We start from the raw sequence: 20,436 nt of genomic DNA on the forward strand, positions 1-20,436 counted from the left end.
CAGCGCTTAGAACAGTGCTTTGCACATAGTAAGTGATTAACAAATGCTGTCATTATTATTATTATTACTATAAACATAGCATTATACACAGACTGCAGAAGATTAAAGATGGTTAACCTCCATACACTCTATCTCTCCCTTTTAGAGTGTAAACTTCTTATGGGCAGTTAGGCATTCATTCAGTGATTTGCACATAGTAAGCACTTAATAAATGCCGTTATTATTATTATTATTATTATTCTTATATTCAGGCAGAGAGCATTTCCAAGTTCCAGATTTGTTTCTTGGCTCTGTTACCAGTGTCCCAGAGGGTCACTGGGCATATGGCAAGCCAGCAGCATAATAATAACAGCAAGATGCCAGCACAGAGTCCACAGCAATCTGATTGCCCACAATCTAGTCATCTCTCGACCTGCTCAAGGAGAAGATTCATGCATACCAACTTCAAAATAACGATCTCTCAAGGAAAGGTTTTCCGCATACTATCATCAAAAGGCAAAGGGATCAGTAAGTACTGGTCACAGTATCAGAAGAGGAATTTATATTGAGAAAGGGTTCCGTCATGTTCCTGCACATATCTTCTAAAGAAAAGAGGAATTTGCTCATGATGCAGGACTCTTTGATGAAGTATTGGAAGCATTTGGGAATCTGGAGATCTTGAGCTATCACAGGCACAAATGTAAATGCGTGCCTCTACCAGATGATGCTGGGATGGCCTACCCTGGCATGGCAGGGGGCTGGCGTTGTTGTTGTTAATGGTATTTGTTAAGCACTTACTATGTTCCCGGCACTGTACTTACCATTGGGGAAGAAACAAGCTAACCAGGTTGGACACAGTCCACGCCCCATGTGGAGCTCACAGTCTTAATCCCCATTTTATAGATGAGGTAACTGAAACACAGAGAAATTAAGTGACTTGCCCAAGGGCACACAGCAGACAACTGGCAGAGACAGGATTAGAATACAGGTGAGTTGCTTTAAGAAAGGGGATCTGTCATAAACCCTGATCCTGGTGTATGGTCCCTTTTTCATTCAATTGTATTTATTGAGCACTTACTGTGTGCAGAGCACTGTCCCTTGGGTAATGGTTGCCTAGTGGGACAACTCTGTTACTCAAATGGGTCAATGGTATCAGATTCAAATACACAAAATAGTAGTAAATTACTACACTAGTAGCACCAGTAACAGTTGTAGTAATAGCCCACTGTTGGGTAGGGACCGTCTCTATATGTTGCCAACTTGTACATCCCAAGCGCTTAGTACAGTGCTCTGCACACAGTAAGCGCTCAATAAATACGATTGAATGAATGAATGAATAATAGTAGTAAAAGTAGAAGTAGCAATGGTAGTTGTAACATTTGTTCAGGACTCACTTGGTGCAGTGCACTGTAGTAGGGAAGTAGCATGGCCTAGTGGAAAGTGCAAGAGCCTCGGAGTCACAGGACGTGGGTTCCAATTCCAATTCTGCCACACGTCTGCTGTATGACTTTGGACAAGTCATTTCACTTCTCTGTACTTCTGGTACCTTGTCTGTAAAATGCAGATTAAGACAATGAGCCCCATGTAGGACAGAGACTGTGTCCAACCTGATTACTTGTATCTACCCCAGAGGTTAGATCAGTGCTTGGCACATAGTAAGTGCTTAACAAATACCGCTATTATTATTATTATTAGGTTCTTGGAAAGTACAGAATAATGAAATGATACATTTCCTGTCTTCAAGGAGCTTATACTTGTTTATCATCATCATCATCAATCATATTTATTGAGCGCTTACTATGTGCAGAGCACTGTACCAAGCGATAGGGAAGTACAAATTGGCAACATATAGAGACAGTCTCTACCCAACAGTGGGCTCACAGTCTAAAAGGGGAGACAGAGAATAAAACCAAACATACTAACAAAATAAAATAAATAGAATAGATATGTACAAATAAAATAAATAGAGTAATAAATATGTACAAACATATATACATATATACAGGTGCTGTGGGGAAGGGAAGGAGGTAAAATGGGGGGATGGAGAGGGGGACGAGGGGGAGAGGAAGGAAGGGGCTCAGTCTGGGAAGGCCTCCTGGAGCAGGTGAGCTCTCAGCAGGGCCTTGAAGGGAGGAAGAGAGCTAGCTTGGCGGATGGGCAGAGGGAGGGCATTTCAGGCCCGGGGGATGACGTGGGCCGGGGGTCGATGGCGGGACAGGTGAGAGCGAGGTATGGTGAGGAGATTAGTGGTGGAGGAGCGGAGGGTGCGGGCTGGGCTGTAGAAGGAGAGAAGGGAGGTGAGGTAGGAGGGGGCGAGGTGATGGACAGCCTTGAAGCCGAGGGTGAGGAGTTTCTGCCTGATGCGCAGATTGATTGGTAGCCACTGGAGATTTTTGAGGAGGAGAGTAATATGCCCAGAGCGTTTCTGGACAAAGATAATCCAGGCAGCAGCATGAAGTATGGATTGAAGTGGAGAGAGACACAAGGATGGGAGATAGGAGAGAAGGCTGGTGCAGTAGTCCAGACGGGATAGGATGAGAGCTTGAATGAGCAGGGTAGTGGTTGGGATGGAGAGGAAAGGGTGGATCTTGGCAATGTTGTGGAGCTGAGACCGGCAGGTTTTGGTCACAGCTTGGATGTGAGGGGTGAATGAGAGAGCGGAGTCGAGGATGACACCAAGGTTGCGGGCTTCTGAGATGGGAAGGATGGTAGTGCTGTCAACAGAGATGGGAAAGTCAGGGAGAGGGCAAGGTTTGGGAGGGAAGACAAGGAGTTCAGTCTTCGACATGTTGAGCTTTAGGTGGTGGGCAGACATCCAAATGGAGATGTCCTGAAGGCAGGAGGAGATGCGAGCCTGGAGAGAGGGGGGAGAGAGCAGGGGCAGAGATGTAGATCTGGGTGTCATCAGCGTAGAGATGATAGTTGAAGCCGTAGGAGCGAATGAGGTCACCAAGGGAGTGAGTGTAGATTGAGAACAGAAGGGGACCAAGCACTGAACCTTGGGGAACCCCCACAGTAAGAGGATGGGAGGGGGAGGAGGAGCCTGCAAAAGAGACTGAGAAAGAACGACCGGAGAGATAAGAGGAGAACCAGGAGAGGACGGAGTCTGTGAAGCCAAGGTCAGATAGCGTGTTGAGAAGAAGGGGGTGGTCCACAGTGTCAAAGGCAGCTGAGAGGTCGAGGAGGATTAGGGCAGAGTATGAGACGTTGGATTTGGCAAGCAGGAGGTCATTGGTGACCTTTGAGAGGGCAGTTTCCGTGGAATGTAGGGGACGGAAACCAGACTGGAGGAGGTCGAGGAGAGAGTTGTTGTTGAGGAATTCTAGGCAGCGAGTGTAGACAACTCGTTCAAGGAGTTTGGAAAGGAATGGTAGGAGGGATATGGGGTGATAACTAGAAGGTGAGGTGGGGTCAAGAGAGGGTTTTTTTAGGATGGGAGAGACATGGGCATGTTTGAAGGCAGAGGGGAAGGAACCAGTGGAGAGTGAGCTGTTGAAGATGGAAGTTAAGGAGGGGAGAAAGGATGGAGCGAGAGATTTAATGAGATGAGAGGGAATGGGGTCAGAAGCACAGGTGGCCGGAGTAGCACTTGAGAGGAGGGAGGCTCCCTATGCTATGTTTATGCCTATACAACTGTACATTCAATTATTTCTTTTGATTGGTACTCCAAATCATTTTACATTTATCTCCCCCACTTAGAGTGTAAGCTCTTTATGGACAGGGAACATATCACTTATTTATTTTACTTTTCCCAAGCACCTATCACAGTATACTGCGTCAAGTAGACACTTAATAAGCCCTACTACTAGTACTACTACAATTAATACTTCTACAAGAGTTCTGCGAGTGAGTATTAATAGGTTCATAAGTGTTAAAGTTATTGGGGCTGGCTTGTTGGAGTTGCTGGGATTTTAAAAGGGCTTTTAATGTGGTGATCCGTGGTGTACTAAATTCGGGGAGAGAATAGTGGTAGCTGTATCATTATCCCCCCGTGGGACAACCTGATCACCTTGTAACCTCCCCAGCGCTTAGAACAGTGCTTTGCACATAGTAAGTGCTTAATAAATGCCATCATCATTATTATTATTATCATTGCTAATAGCCCTTTCTATGTATATTATTGGAAGACCAGCCCAACAGTCCTGTTACTGGGGTTCTTGAATCATTTGAAATAATTCTCATTTTTGAATGTGACCTTTCTGCTGATGAGACCGTGACAGAAAATACCAACATAATCTTTCCTTCTAGCTTCGAAGGAGATTTTGCTCATCTAATGGCAACGACATAGTGACATAGGGACTGTACGTGCAGTGTGGGTAGGGAATATGTCTGTTATATTGTACTCTTCTGAGCACTTAGTACAGTGCTTTGCACACAGTATGCACTCAATAAATATGATTGATTGACTGAATGACAAGTCGTTGAACCAAAGCATTCAGTTCTGTTTCAGGATTTTTTCTACTTACATCACTTTCCTCCCCACACTCCCGTGCTTCTTCATGCTACTGAGGAATCTCCATTCCCTCCTGTCTTCCATCACCCTGGCAGCAAAAGAAAATCACCCGTAGCCTGAGGTCTCCACAAATCTTCAGGAAGCCTGATGGCTGTTGTGGCAATTGCTGCAGTGGCCTCTGTGGTCACTGCTGTGAGGACCACTGGAGCTATGGGTGTGCCCTGGACTCTGAGCCTGACCTTTTTCTCTTCTAGTCACAGCCCCCAGCTAATTTTTGTCCTTACTTTGTTTATTTGTCTGTGTTAGGTTTTTTGTGATGTTTGTTAAACATGTACTACACCTGTCTACATGTTTTGTTTTGTTTTGTTGTCTGTCTCCCCCTTCTAGACTGTGAGCCTGTTGTTGGGTAGGGACCGTCTCTATATGTTTCAGACTTGTACTTCTCAAGCACTTAGTACAGGGCTCTGCACACAGTAAGTGCTCAATAAATATGATTGAATGAATTAATTTACTCTGAGTCAGGCACTGCTCTAAGCTCTGTGTTGTGTTTTAATGTCTCATCATTCCTGATGGGTCTGTCTCCAGTCCCTTATCCCCACTTAAATCCTTAAATTATAAGCTCCCTAAGGGACAGAGCCCTTGGCTAATTCCCACCTGTATATTCTCTCCCCGGGCTTAGTACAGTGCTCATGCAAACAGTAAGCACTTGATAAATAGCATTACTACTACTATTACTGTTACTCTAAGCACTTAATAAATGCTCTTACTACTACTACTCTACAGCTACTACTACTAAAACACTGCAAATTCCCACAATAGCTTCATTGCAATTATTGTCCATGTTCTTTGTTTCAATTGATTTAAATATGATGTTGAAAAAAGCACTGTACTTATTCAGTCTCTCATCCTATCCCGACTGGATTACTGCATCAGCTTCCTTACTGATCTATCATCCTCCTGTCTCTCTGCTTCAGTCTATATTTCACTCTGCTGCCCAGATTATCTCTGTACAGAAACGCTCTGGGCATATCACTCCCTTCCTCAAAAATCTCCAGGCTGCCCATGAATATACGAATCAAGCAAAAACTCTTCACCCTCGGCTTCGAGGCTGTCCATCACCTCACCCCCTCCTACCTCACCTCCCTTCTCTCCTTCTACAGCCCAGCCCACACTCTCCTCTTCTCTGCTGCTAACCTCCTCACTGTGCCTCAGTCTCAACTGTCCCGCTGTCGACCCCTGGCCCACATCCTTCCCCTGGCCTGGAATGCCCTCCCTCCACACACCCGCCAAACTAGTTCTCTTCCTCCCTTCAAAGCCCTATTGAGAGCTCACCTTCTCCAGGAGGACTTCCCAGACTGAGCCCCCCCGTTTTTTCTCTCCTCCTCCCCTCCCCATCGCCCCCCCACTCTAGCCCCTTCCCCTCCCAACAGCACCTGTATATATTTGTACATATTTATTACTTCATTTATTTTACTTGTGCACATTTGCTACTCTATTCTAATAATGATGTGCATTTAGCTATAATTCTATTTATTCTGATGGGTTTGACACCTGTCTATTTGTTTTGTTGTCTGTCTCCCCCTTCTAGACTGTGAGCCCATTGTTGGGTAGGGACCGTCTGTACATGGTGCTGACATGTACTTTCCAAGCACTTAGTACAGTGCTCTGCACATAATAAGTGCTCAATAAATACGATTGAATGAATGAATGAAAGTAATCAATAATTAACAATTATGGTACATGTTAAGTACTTACTATGTGCCAAGCAAGTTAATCAGCTTGGGCACAGTCCCTGTCTCACATGGGGCTCACACACTTATCACCCACTGCTTAGGGAAGCAGCGTGGCTCAGTGGAAAGGGCACAGGCTTTGGAGCCAGAGGTCATGGGTTCAAATCCCAGCTCCACCCATTGTCAGCTGTATGACTTTGGGCAAGTCACTTAACTTCTCTGTGCCTCAGTGACCTCATCTGTAAGATGGGGATGAATACTGTGAGCCTGCCGTGGGACAACCTGATAACCTTGTAACCTCCCCAGTGCTTAGAACAGTGCTTTGCACATAGTAAGTGCTTAATAAATGCCATCATCATTATTATTATTATCCCCATTTGACAGATGAGGTAACTGAGGCCCAGAGAAGTGAAGTGACTTGCCCAGGTTCACACAGCAGGCATGTGTCGGAGCTGGAATTAGACTGTGATCCCATTATAAGCAGGGATTCTCTCTATTTGCTGCTGAATTGTACTTTCCTAGCACTCAGTACAGTGCTCTGCACACAGTAAGCACTCAATAAATATGATTGAATGAATGAATGAATGAAAACCCAGACCCTTCTGACTCCCAGACTTGTGCCCAATCCACTAAGCCATGTTGCTTATCTACTAAACCACAGGGCTTCTCTGTCTCTTCTGAAAAACCCATTAGATCCAGTGCAGAGGGGAAAAAAAAAACAGTAAACAGACGTTTCCTCAAGATCTTGCAGGTTTTGATTGATGGGCTTTAATAATAATAATGATGGCATTTATTAAGTGCCCATTATGTGCAAAGCACTGTTCTTCCTTCACAGGCAATGTTCAATCTCTTTGATGAAACTTGGTTCTATAATTCCCTTGCTGGTTTTTAGGCATCTGTAACAATATTTTAAAATATGTGTTCTGACCAACACTTCCCAATAGATGCAATAATCTGCTCTAGAGAATTTATGGAAGCTGTAATGTCTGTTAATGGGTTTTACAACATGTAGTTAATTGCATTTACTCAAAATCAAACATCAAACCAATCAATCAGTGGCATTTATTGTATGTTTACTGTGTGCTTACTGTACTAAGTGCTTGGGAGAGTAGGCTACAATAGAGTTGGTACTTACAATCCCTGTCATCACAGAGTTTAAGGTCAAGTGGGGGAGGCAAACATTAAAATAAATTACAAATTAGGAAACATCAGAATATAAGGATATGTACATAAAGTGCCATGGGGTGAATATCAAAGTACTTAAGGGGTACAAGCCCAAGTGCATAAGTGTTGCAGAGGGGAGAACAAATAGGGTGGGAAAATGAGAGGTTAGTCATGGAAATCCCCTCTCAGGGTCACATCTGGAGAATTTCTAGTAGTCTACAAGTCTTGACTATGGGAGGGAGAGTCAAGCAGAGGACTATCCATTCCTTTCCTAGCTTGGGCAGTGGCTAGTGAGTGGAACACAATCTGCTACAAGTCAAAACTCCCGTGTGCTGGGCAACAGCAGCACGGGAGAGAGTTGATGGCGGAGACTCGAGTTTACTGTGCGGAAGTGGGCAATGATAAACCACTTCTGTATTTTTTACCAAGAAAAGTCTATGGATCCACTACCAGAACAATTGCAGATGGAGGTGGGGCGTTCTGGGAGAGATGCGTCCGTGGCATCGCTATGGGTTGGAGACCACTCGACGGAATAAATCATGGAAAGCCACTTGGAGATAAGATGATTTTAGGAGAACTTGAAGATGGGGAAAGTGGCAGTCTGTCAGATATAAATGGGGAGGGACATCCTTGCCAGGGGTGGGAACTGGGCCAGGATCGGAAGTGAGGCAGACAAAATTGAAATACAGAGAATAGATTGGTGTTAGAAGAGTGAAGTGTGTGGGCTGTGCTCTGCTCACAGTAATATTGCTGTTACTAGTGGATCAATGAGGTGAGGTAAGAGCAGACAAGGTGATTAAGTACTTGAAAGCCAATGGTAAGGAGTTTGTGTTTATTTATTTATAATAATAATAATTTTGGTATTTTTTAAGAGTTTACTATGTGCCAAACACTGTTCTAAGCACCGGGGTAGATACAAGGCAATCAGGTTGTCCCACATGGGGCTCACAGTTTTATTCCCCATTTTCCAGATGAGGTAACTGAGGCACAGAGAAGTGAAGTGACTTGCCCAAAGCCACACAGCTGATAAGTGGCAGAGTCAGAATTAGAACCCATGATCTCTGACTCCCAAGCCTGTGCTCTTTCCACTGAGCCACGATGCTTCAAATAATGACAATATTTGCTAAGTACTAACTATGTACCAAGCACTGTTTTAAGCACTAGGGGGGATAGAAGGTAATCAGGTTGTCCCATGTGGGGCTAACAGTCTTATTCTCCATTTTACAGATGAAGTAACTGAGGCACAGAGAAGTTTAAGTGGCTTGCCCAAAGTCACATAGCTGGCAAGTGGCAGAGTTGAGATTAGAACACATGACTTCTGACTCCTAAGGCCATGCCTTTTCCACTGAGCCACGCTGCTTCTCTAATAATTATAATGGTATTAGCTACGTGCTTACTATGTGCTAAGCACAGTTCCAAGTGCTGGGGTAGATAGAAGATAATCAGGGTGTCCCACGTGGGGCTCACAGTCTTCATCCCCATTTTATAGATGAGGTAACTGAGGCACAGAGAAGTTAAATGACTTGCCCAAAGTCACACAACGGATAAGTGAAGAGAAGCAGCATGGCTCAGTGGAAAGAGCACAGGCTTTGGAGTCAGAGGTCATGGGTTAGAATCCCAGCTCCACCACATGTCTGCTGTGTGACCTTGGGCAAGTCACTTAACTTCTCTGAGCCTCAGTTACCTCATCTGTAAAATGGGGATTAAGACTGTGAGCCCCACATGGGACAACTTGATCACCTTGTATCCCCCCCAGTGCTTAGAACAGTGCTCTGCACTTAGCAAGCGCTTGACAAATGCCATCATTATAACTATTATTATTATTATTAAGTGGCGGAGCCGGGATGAGAACCCATGACCTCTGAGTCCCAAGCACAGGCTTTTTCCACTAAGCCTTGCTGCTGAATGTTTGTCTCCCCCTCTAGACTGTGAGCTCGTGGGAAGGAATGTGTCTGTTATATTGTACTCTCCCAAGCACTTAGTATATTGCTCTGCACACAGTAAGCACTCAATAAATACAATTGAATGGATGAATGAATGAATGAATGAATGAGGAGATGGATGAGTAAACACTGGAGGGCCTTGAGGAGTGGGGAAACATGGCCTGAATGTTTCTAAAGAAAAATGATCTGGGCAGCAGAGTGAACTATGGACTGGAATTGGGAGAGAAAGGAGGTTGGAAAGTCAGCAAGGAAGCTGAAGCAGTAATCAAAGACAGGATAGGATAGATGCTTGGATCAGTATGGTGGCAGTTTGGCTAGAGAGAAAAGGGCAGATTTTAGCGATGTGGTGAAGGTAGAACAGACAGGATTTTGTGACTGACTATGTGGGTAGAATAGAGAAATTTGAAAGTTTCCATATTTCTAACTAAAAGCCTTGGCACACAGCTGGATAAGAGACTACAGGAACTGTCTTTCTTCATTTCACTCAGCAGCCTGTAAATTTCTCCTGTTTGATACCTCAAAGTCTACTTACAACTTTGATCTGACTTTCCCATCCCTTGTGACTTAAAGCTGGAGAGCCAATTGCCTGGGGAGTGTGGCCCTTCTGAGATTTCTAGCAAAACCGTTTCTACCTAATTAGCTAACACACAAGAACTACTATGACTTCCTCTAAAGGGAACTGTCCCCAGACTGAATGTACGCCACAGTTCTTGAGAACAGTTCAGTCTGCTAAAATATTTAAGACCTCACTGACTGAATCCAAATTGATCAGAGGTGAGTGTTTGTAACTGTCCACTTTTGCCCTGAAAATGTGATTGAACTGCTTCTAAAGTGGTTTATCACTGTGAAGAAAATTCACAATTTTGAATAGCTGACAGGCTATTCTTCTCTGTGATTTTTCACACAGCCCAGACAGGTATGGATTTCTGGTTCTTTGACAAAGTCAACTACTGGAGAAACTTGAAAACCAATGACTTTTAAAGTCATTGCAGAAACAGGTTTATGTAGCTCTTTTTGTGGATTGGGTGACACAGAAAAAAATTTTGTACAACAGAAAAAAACCAGGGATTCATAATGACACTTTTTAAAATTGCTATTTGTTAGTATGTGCCAGACACTGAGCTAAGGACTGGGGTAGATACAGACTAATCATATTGGACACAATCCATGTTATACATGGGGCTCACCGTCTTAATTTTCGCAGCACCTGCCAACTCTGAAGAATTGTGCTCTCCCAAGTGTTTAGTACCTTGCTTTTCACACAATAAGCACTCAATAAATTTGATCGATTATTTAATTGCAGACAATGAAATATAAAGAATAAGCACTGAAGGGAGTAAATAAGATGCTCTGAAGTTTATTTTGTAATCTGGCTTACCCTCCTCTGTATCCCACGTTTTTACTTGTCATAAGTTATTTATTTATATTAATGTCTGTCTCCTCCTTTGGACTATAAGCTCGCAGTAGGTAAAGAACATGTTTACCAACTCTGTTGAATTGTATTCATCTATCTCACTACCAACCCCTGGCCCACATCCTGCCTCTGGCCTGGAACACCCTCCCTCCTCAAATCTGACAGACAATTACTCTCCCCACATTCAAAGTTTTATTGAGAGCACGTCTCCTTCCCAAGAGGCCTTCCCTTTCCTCTTCTCACACTCCCTTCTGCGTCTTCTAGACTGTGAGCCTGTTGTTGAGTAGGGACTGTCTCTATCTGTTGCCAAATTGTACTTTCCAAGCACTTAGTACAGTGCTCTGCACACAGTAAGCACTCAATAAATATGATTGAATGAATGAATCACCCTTAGACCCTTTATTCATCTCCCCATCCCAGCCCCTCAGCACTTCTGTACATATATGTAATTTATTTATATTAATGTCTGTCTCTCCCTCTAGACTAAGCTCACTGTGGGCAGGGAATGTGTCTGTTAATTGTTTTATTTTACTCTCCCAGTTGATTAGTACACTGCTCTGCACACAGTAAACACTCAATAAATATGATCGATGGAATAAATGCTCTCCCAAGCCCTTAGTATAGTGCTCTACACACTGTAAGCATTCAATAAGTACAATTGATTGATTGATGCATTATCACTTCCTTTACCTCTCATCTCTTTAATCATTGGTTTCAATTAATCAAGCAATAAATTAATCATATTTGTTGAACGCTTACTATGCATTGAGCACTGTATTTAGTGCTCAGGGGCTAGAACACGGGCCTGGGAGTTAAAAAGACCTGGGTACTAATTCTGGCTCTGCTATATGTCTGCTGTGTGACCCTGGGCAAGTCACTTACCTTCTCTGTGCTTCAGTTATCTCATTTGTAAAATGGGGATTAAGACTGTGAGCCCCACATGGGACAAAGTGATTACCTCGTTTCTACCCCAGCGCTTAGAAAAGTGCTTGCTACACAGTAAGACCTTAACAAATACCATAATCATTATTAATTATCATTATTATCATCTGTAAAATTGTGATAAGAGTGTGAGCCCCATGTAGGACAGAGACGGTGTCCGACCTGATTAACTTGAATCTACCGCAGTGCTTAGTAACAGTGCTTGGCACATAGTAAATGCTTAACAAGTGTCATAGTAGTAATGATTGTTATCACAACATAACAGAGTTGGTAGACACATTCCCTGCCCACAGCATGATTACAGTCTAGTCTAAATTAACCATATTTAGGTCCTCCAATGCAATACCTGTTAATCCATGCCCAGTTGTATCTCGGATTGAAAAGAAATCAAGAAAGCATTCATAGATCCTTACATTCTCAACCTTACTAATTGTTACAAAATGAAAGACAATTTGTAATTACTTCCTGTGACTTTTAAGCATGAATTCAAAATCACTGAATACTATTTTGCCCCCAGTGCGCTGTCGAGAATGCTTTGCTTTACTCTCAGACAATAATTGCATGAATTCATTCTGTATGCTTTTTCCCAGATCATCTGATTGCAATTTAATTTTTCCCTTCTTTCTCTGATTTATTAGTCACCTCATATGATCTTCCGCATCCCTATCAAATTTTGCTATCTTCTATAATGGTTGTAGAAAATTACAATAAATTAGATCATAAACTTGATCTTAATAACAATAATTGTGAAATTCATTAAACATTCTCTAAGGTACCAAGCACTGTAGTAAGTACTGGAGTAGATATAAGATAATCAGTTCAGACACAGTCCTTTTCCTTTATGGAGTTCACAGTTAGCTCCCCAAAATTCTAAGCATTGTATAGCAAGATATGTCACTGCTTCCACAATCCACATTAAAATCTTATGCCAGCACCTCTTTTCATATTCAAGGGAATATAGCTGAAAGGAATAAAAACAAATGAGAAGCAGCAAGACCTAGTACAAAGAACACAGATCCGGGCATCAGAGGACCTGGGTTCTAATCCCAGCTCTGTCCTAGTCTACTGTGTGACTTCAACCATGTCACTTAACTTCTCTGTGCCTCAGTTACCTAATTTGTAAAATGGGAATTATGACTATGAGCCTCTTGAGGGAGATGGACTGTGTCCAAACTGATTATCTGATATCTTCCCCAGTGCTTAGTACAGTGTGAGGCACATAGTAAATACTTAACAAATACCATTAAAACATGTGTAAGAACTCCCCAAACTAAAAGTAGTATGTCGGATAAAAGAGTTACATTGGTAGTATAAATAGTAGGGATTAAAATCATTTTTAACTTTTTCAGAGTTTGCATCCTTCCTCCACATTCAAAAAATACCATTTGCTGTTTTCAAACTGTTTCAGAACTCTACCTAAATTTCTCCCATTAGAAAAGCCATTTCTCCTAGGCTACTGTCTTCATGTTTAAATAATTTGGAGCCTGCATTTCTGCATTACTATCTCCTCATGTTTTCTCATCATTTGGCTATAATCTTCTGTAATGTGTAATCATGAAACATTTTCATTCAACATTCATGGGGGAGCTAAAATCTTAAGGATGGACAGATTTCCTTAATCAAAGGTATATACTGAACACTTTCAGGGAACAGAGCACTGTACTCAGCTCTTGGGAAAGTACAATGAAATTAAGTTGGTAGATACGAACCCTGACAACAAGAAGCTTATAGTCTATGACTTGACATTACGGTGGACCAGGAAGCAGGATCATCAGAACTTTTAGCTGAGTACAAAATTGTATCTTAGTGATCTGTAGTGACTTGTACACAACAGGCGGGATGGTCCAGTGGAAAGAGCATAGGCTTGAGAGATTTGAGACCCAGGCCCTAGTCCAGGCTCTGCAATTTGCCAATTGTGTGACAATAGGCAAATCATTTCAATTATTTGTGTTTTAGTTTCTTCATTTTTAAATGAGAGATTTAAAAACCTCTTCTCCCTCCCTCTGAAACTGTGAATCCACTGTGGGACAGTGTATATTTCGGGCTTTTTTAAATATATATGGTATTTAACACATCTCCTGTGTGACCTTGTGCAAATTGTTTGATTCTCTGTGCCTATTTCCTCATCTGCAAAATGAGGATTCAGTACTTGTTCTTCCTTCTTAGACCATGAGCCCCACGTGGGTTCTGATTATCTTGTATCTTCTCCAGTAGATACAACGCAGTGCTGGGCAGATAGTACTTGACAAATACCATTATTGTTGCTATTATTATTATTATTATTATTTTCTGTGATCCCCATTCTCCCTACCAGCCACTGCAGAATGTACGCTGCTGAGCACAGCAGTGCTAGGGGAGAGAATGTGGATGGCTCAAGGCAAATCATCATTGCTACTTTATAATAATAATGGTATTTCTTAAGCACATTCTGTATGTCAAACACTATACAGTAAATGTATTTACTTAATTATAATCGGATCAGACACTGTGCCTATCCCACATGGGAGTAATGGTTTAATGGGGAAGAAGAACAAGTATTTCTTCCGCATTTTAGAGTAGAGGAAACTGAGCCACATCAAGTTAAGAGACTTTGTCCAGACCAATGAAGCAGAGTGACCTAGTGGATAGAAAAGAGGCCTAGGAGTTATAAGAATCTGATTTTAATGTGGCTCTGCAACTTGTCTGCTCTGTGACCTTGGGCAAGTCACTTAAACTTTTCTGTGCCACAGTTACCTCATTTGTAAAATGGGAATTAAGACTGAGAGATCCATGGGGCACATGAACTGTATCCAACCTGATTAGCTTGTATGGGCCCCAACACTTATTTTTTTTAATGGCATTTATTAAGCATTTACTATGTGCAAAGCACTGTCCTAAGAGCTGGGGAGGTTACAAGGTGATCAGGTTGTCCCATGGGGGGCTCACAGTCTTCATCCCCATTTTACAGATGCGGGAACTGAGGCCCAGAGAAGTGAAGTGACGTGCCCAAAGTCACACAGCTGACAATTGGCGGAGCCGGGATTCGAACCCATGACCTCTGACTCCAAAGCCCATGCTCGTTCCACTGTACCACAATGCTTCTCCTAGTACGATGCCTAGCACATAGTAATTGATTAATACAGTTGAAAACAAAAAAGGCAATGACAGGTCTAGAACCTCTGCACCCAGCAAGAGCTCAATAAATATGATTGAATTAATGAACCCCAGTCCTCTGATTTCCAGGCCCATATGCTCTCTTCACTAAGCCATGCTGCTTCCTTCCTCAAAACCCCTTAAGGGCAGGTACCGCTGATGCTAGGACAACCCACTCCTTTTTAACCAGTGGCATCTGAGCAACATTTATCCTAATGGAAGCAGTGTAGCTCAGTGGAAAGAGCACAGGCTTGGGAGTCAGAGGTCATGGGTTCTAATTCCAGCTCCGCCACTTGTCGGCTGTGTGACTTTGGGCAAGTCACCTAACTTCTCTGTGCCACAGTTACCTCATCTGTCAAATGGGAATTACGATTGTGAGCCCCACGTGGGACAACCTGATCACCTTATATCCCCCCAGCGCTTAGAACAGTGCTTTGCACTTAGCAAGTGCTTAACAAATACCATTATTATTATTATTATTATTAAGAGTCCAGAAAAGATGCATTACTGTATTTCCATGTACAAAGTGACCAAGTACATAAGAGATTCTCTCTCAAGGACAGTCAGACTCCTCCGTGGGTGCAGTGCCACTGTCCGTTCCCTAACCTTCAAACCAGAAGACAACATTACTAATAAATGTATTTATATTGTTATAGTCAGTTTTTCTCCTCTCAGGAACACACCAGGCACTTCACATTTTCTCCAGTGGGAAACTATGGTTGATTCAGTGCTCCTTCACTTAACCCTCTATTAATAAATATGATTGAATGAATGAATCATGGAGTCAATTACATGTTCTCACCAGAGTCCCTGTACTTTGTTTTTGTATATGAACTCCTCAGAGCCTTGTGGAATCTACTGGCATTTTGGAGCTGCATGATTTACACAAGGTTCCAAGTCCAGGTGCTTTACTAGTTGTTCAGTGAAGAAGAGGACTCAGTTTTCTTCGAACTAGGGAATACAATCCTGATGTATCCTGATGTATCCTGCTCTAGACTGTGAGCCCACTGTTGGGTAGGGACCGTCTCTATATGTTGCCAACTTGTACTACCTAAGTGCTTAGTACAGTGTGCTGCATACAGTAAGCGCTAAATAAATACGATTGAATGAATGAATGAACCGCACATTAAGGAAAATCTGTGTTAGTGCCTCAGTCACTGCAGCTTATCCATGCACAGCTGTTTCTCCCAAAATGGCATCACAGTCTATCCATACAGGTGTGTGTTGTCTGTTCCTTCAATCCCTAACAAAATCCAGGCTCTGCCAATTTCAGCTGTGTGACTTTGGGCAAGTCACTTCACTTCACTTCTTCTAGACAGTCTTCTAGACTGTGAGCCCCCTGTTGGGTAGGGACCATCTCTATATGTTGCCAACTTGTACTTCCCAGTGCTTAGTACAGTGCTCTGCACACAGTGAGCGCTCAATGAATACGATTGATTGATTGATTGATTCACTGGGTCTCACTTACCTCATCTGTAAAATGGGGATTAAGACTGTGAGCCCCCCGTGGTACAACCTGATCACGTTGTAACCTCCCCAGCGCTTAGAACAGTGCTTTGCACATAGTAAGCGCTTAATAAATGCCATTATTATTATTATTATTATTATTATTATTATTATTAAAATGGTACCCTAAATGTGCAGGGAAAACCCATGCTATGGGAGAACGAAGTGTATTTCTCTTCATGCTTTTTGAATCTGTGTCAGGTAAGCACTGGGGGATGGTGGTGAAGGGGAGTGGTCACTCTGGGGTTAATTAAGGCTCCTGACAATGTTCAGCATGGACCAAGTGGATAGAGCCCAGACTTGGGAATCAGAAGGACCTGGGTTCTAATCCTGGCTGTACCACTTGTCTGCTGTGTGACCTTGAGCAACTCAATTCATTGGGCATCAATCATCTCATCTGTAAAATGGGGAATTGTTATTAAAATAATAATATCGTTATTAAAATAATTATTAAAGTAACAACAATAATAATAATTGTACTTGTTAAGTACTTACTGTGTGCCAAGCACTGTTCTAAGGGCTGGGGTAGATACAAGACACTCAGCTTGGATACAGTCCCTGTCCCACATAGGGCTCACAGTCTTAATCCCCATTTTACAGATGAGGTGACTGAGACCCAGAGAAGAGAAATGACTTACCCAAGGTCACATAGCAGACATGGGGTGGAGCAGGATTAGAACCCATGACCTTCTGACTTGCAGGCCCATGCTCTCTCCACTAAGCTGCGCTGGGGATGAAGACTATGAGTCCTATGTGCGAAAGGGACATGTTTAATCTGACTAGTTTATATCTATCCAAACGCTTAGTACAGTGCCTGGAACACAGTAAGTACCTAACAAATATCATAAAGAAAAAAATACAAAACACTCATCCCATCACAACATAAGCTTCAGTGACATTAGCCTCTCAGCCTTTGCCTCAAGCATGAGGCAAGCTAAACCTCTTGTCAGTCAGAGAAGCAGGGTGGCTCAGTGGAAAGAGCCCGGGCTTTGGAGTCGGAGGTCATTGGTACAAATTCTGACTCCGCCAATTGTCAGCTGTGTGACTTTGGGCAAGTCACTTAGCTTCTCTGGGCCTCAGTTACCTCATCTGTAAAATGGAGATTAAGACTGTGAGCCCCCCGTGGGACAACCTGATCACCTTGTAACCTCCCCGGCGCTTAGAACAGTGCTTTGCATGCAGTAAGCACTTAATAAATGCCATCGTTATCATTATTATTATTATTAACCCTGTGTGGAAGCCCCAAGAAGTTCATGCTGGGCCCAGGGTCCAGATGTCCTAGTGGGGAGTGGGGGGGTTCACGCCTCCCATGAGGCTTGCCGATCACAAAATGCCACTCAAGGTGGACTTGGCAAAACCAATTACATCCATGGCCAGACCCATAGTCAGATGATATGTGGGGAAATTGGGGCCCTTCACCCTCCTGCTCCCTTCCAACACTGTTCAACTGCCCAAATGGTAACCAGGCCAGTTCCACAACACTGAATCCCTAGTCCGGTCCCTGAATTGAGCATGCCTGGAATACAGAAACCCAGTCAGTGGGTGGTGACCCTCCTGTGGTGAGTCCTGACCCCCAGTAAGTCAGCACAGTGTTGGCTTAGTGGGGCGGGGGTGGGGAGGGGGTGGGTGTTGGGAGGGGCTAGATGACGAGGGTCATAACAACGCTTGGCAGTTTAGAACATTGGGAGGCTATAGCCTTGGCAGTTAGCGGCCGCTGCCACTTTGACGGTTGGACTCTGAGCCGTGAAGAGCCCTAAACCCTGCTCCCCTCTCCATAGACCCCAGCTTCTCTTCTCGTCGTTATCGGCTGTGTTTACCCTTACCCTTGACTCTTAGGTTGCCATCAGCTGCCAGCCTCTCTTGGCCCATTATTCTGAGACCTAAAGCCCCCTCAAGTTCCCAGACTGTGTTGAATTCTCAGCCTTGTATTATTTCACAGCACTTAGTATAGAGCTGTGCACACAGTAGGAGTTTCAGGAAAATGATTACTACGCTTTTGCAGTTCTGGCTCTTACCTTCTCGTGCTTCAAACAGCGCTTGACATATAGTAAGCACTTTACATCCCAGTGAGCTTGGCACTTTGCTCAGTCTGAACTGTCAACCACAGGCCATCAACCCCCTCCCTACCAGTCTGCTGCCTTTCACTTGAAGCCCGCCGATAGCTCTACCATAGAGCACCCATCTGGACATTAGGAAGGTCCTGGATGGGCTTTTGGCCAAATAACAATGATCAAATGATCCTAAAGAAACCCAACCCAGCAGCAAATCCCTCCTCTGGGCCAGAGCTCAGTTGTAAAGGGATGTCCAGGAGTACGAGTGGAAGTCTCCAGTCCCCTAAGCTCAGGGATATCGACGCTATATGAATGCGTTGCTGGCTCATGGATGCCAAGCCTCCACCCAAAAATCCCTTTTGCGCCTCTAAAGAGACATTTCTTCCTCTTGTTTCAAATGTCGGATCACGGACTTGTCACACCATGCACCCGCACACAGAAACATGAATCCCTAGGCCAACTAAGCCAGTGTGCTTTAAAGGCCTCAAGCGTATTATTCATTTTGGTTCAAAGGTGACCAGATAAGATATAGCTGGTCTTCCTTACAGACCAAGCCAACACATGTCATGATGTCACTGGGGCTACAAGGAGGCACTGGGAGGAAGAATTAACCTCATAAAGAAACAACAGGGAAGAAATTATTGATAAAAAAGGCAGATTTTGTTTTTTGGTTCTGGTGTCACGTCAGCATTTACTGAACACTTTCTGTGTGTTGGGTGGAGGGTGAACTCTCCTTAATAAATAAATTACCTAAAAATAACAGGAGGAGGCTAGACGTTAGCCGATGAACATGGCAAATGTTAATAGTAAGGAAATAAGCAAAAACAAGCTATGAGATAAATCAATTACAGATAAACTGATAATGCTGAAAGATGAAATGCCTAGTGGGATATCAAGGCAGGGAATATGGGGAAATCAAGGAAAGCCTACAGGAGGAGACTTTCTTAGCAGGGATTTTTAGGGAGGAGAGTGTGGCCTTAGGGAAAGTCTCTAGTACTTGGAGTCGGGGGCCTGGGTTCTAGATACGGTGATGCCACTGTCCTGCTGTTTGACTTTGGACAAGTCATTTACCTTCTCTGGGCTTCAGTTTCCCCATGAGCAAAATAGGGATAAGATAGATAATTAGCTCTGCATGGGACAGGGACTTTGTCTGAGGTCTGATAACTCTGGTTCCTCCTCAGTGCTTATCACATATAGGAAGTGCTTAAGAAATGTCATAATTATGATTATTGGAAGAGTAGTAGATACTAAACAAATGCCATTATAATGACTATTACTAGGACTGCTACTACAGATATTATTATGATTAACAGTATGTTTACCTTGACTACTACTCTTAATGCTACCACTCCTACCACGATTATGATTAATACTACTACTATAACTATTAGACCTGTAGAAAGAGCACTGCTCTGGGACTCAGTAGATCTGGGTTCTGTTCTTCGTTTCACCCACCACCAGGATGAAGTTTTCTGGCTAAAGAACTAGCGAAGGTATCCTGGGAGGTGGACAGATCCAAAAGGAATGCCCAAAATAAGCCGGCTAACACCAACGGCAATGACAAACTCCAGAGGGGTCGGCCCCCGATTTTGCATGTTCCACACCCGTGTGCTGCACCCTTGCCCACAGGCTCTTTGGTTGCACCCTGTGCCCCAGAGGAAACCTGTCTGGCAAGGAAGAGAGAGTGCGAGTGGTGTTGCACTCTCCACCATTCCTGTAATCAATTCCCTGACTCGAGTTCTCGGTCCTCAAGTCTCAGGACTGTGGTTCATCCTTTGCTCTCAATGGGAGACTCCAACATTACTGGTACGGCTTGAGATGGGGGTGGTAGGGAGTTTCCAGGAACAGGTAGGATGCGAGCAGTGGGTTAGATGTGGGAGAGGACCAAATGTGGTTGGCTTCACAGAGGTGCAGAGCAGTAACTGGGATGTAGTTGGGAGAAGGGAGCCAACATGTTTAGAGGGAGCTGACTGATGGAGTTTCTTAGGGACATTAGGGAGCAACTCCATCAATTGCTATGTTTATTATAAATGTACATGTGTGGGAAGCTTTTTTTTAGGAACTGAGATAGATGTTCAGTTAGGAGGGTGTTAGTCTTTTCCACTTTAAATTTTTAGGAGAG

At 43.5% G+C, this 20,436-nt stretch overlaps 1 non-coding gene across 1 annotated transcript; it reads left to right on the forward strand.

Annotated features, from left to right (window-relative positions):
* Positions 1 to 7,505: 7,505 nt before the first annotated feature.
* Positions 7,506 to 7,643, forward strand: LOC119938314. The gene has a single exon (XR_005454398.1). It is a non-coding gene; the product is annotated as a small nucleolar RNA SNORA7 (small nucleolar RNA).
* The last annotated feature ends 12,793 nt before the right edge of the window (positions 7,644 to 20,436 follow it).

The sequence above is a fragment of the Tachyglossus aculeatus genome, chromosome 1 (genome assembly GCF_015852505.1).
Source record: "Tachyglossus aculeatus isolate mTacAcu1 chromosome 1, mTacAcu1.pri, whole genome shotgun sequence".
NCBI classification, from domain to species: Eukaryota; Metazoa; Chordata; class Mammalia; order Monotremata; family Tachyglossidae; genus Tachyglossus; species Tachyglossus aculeatus.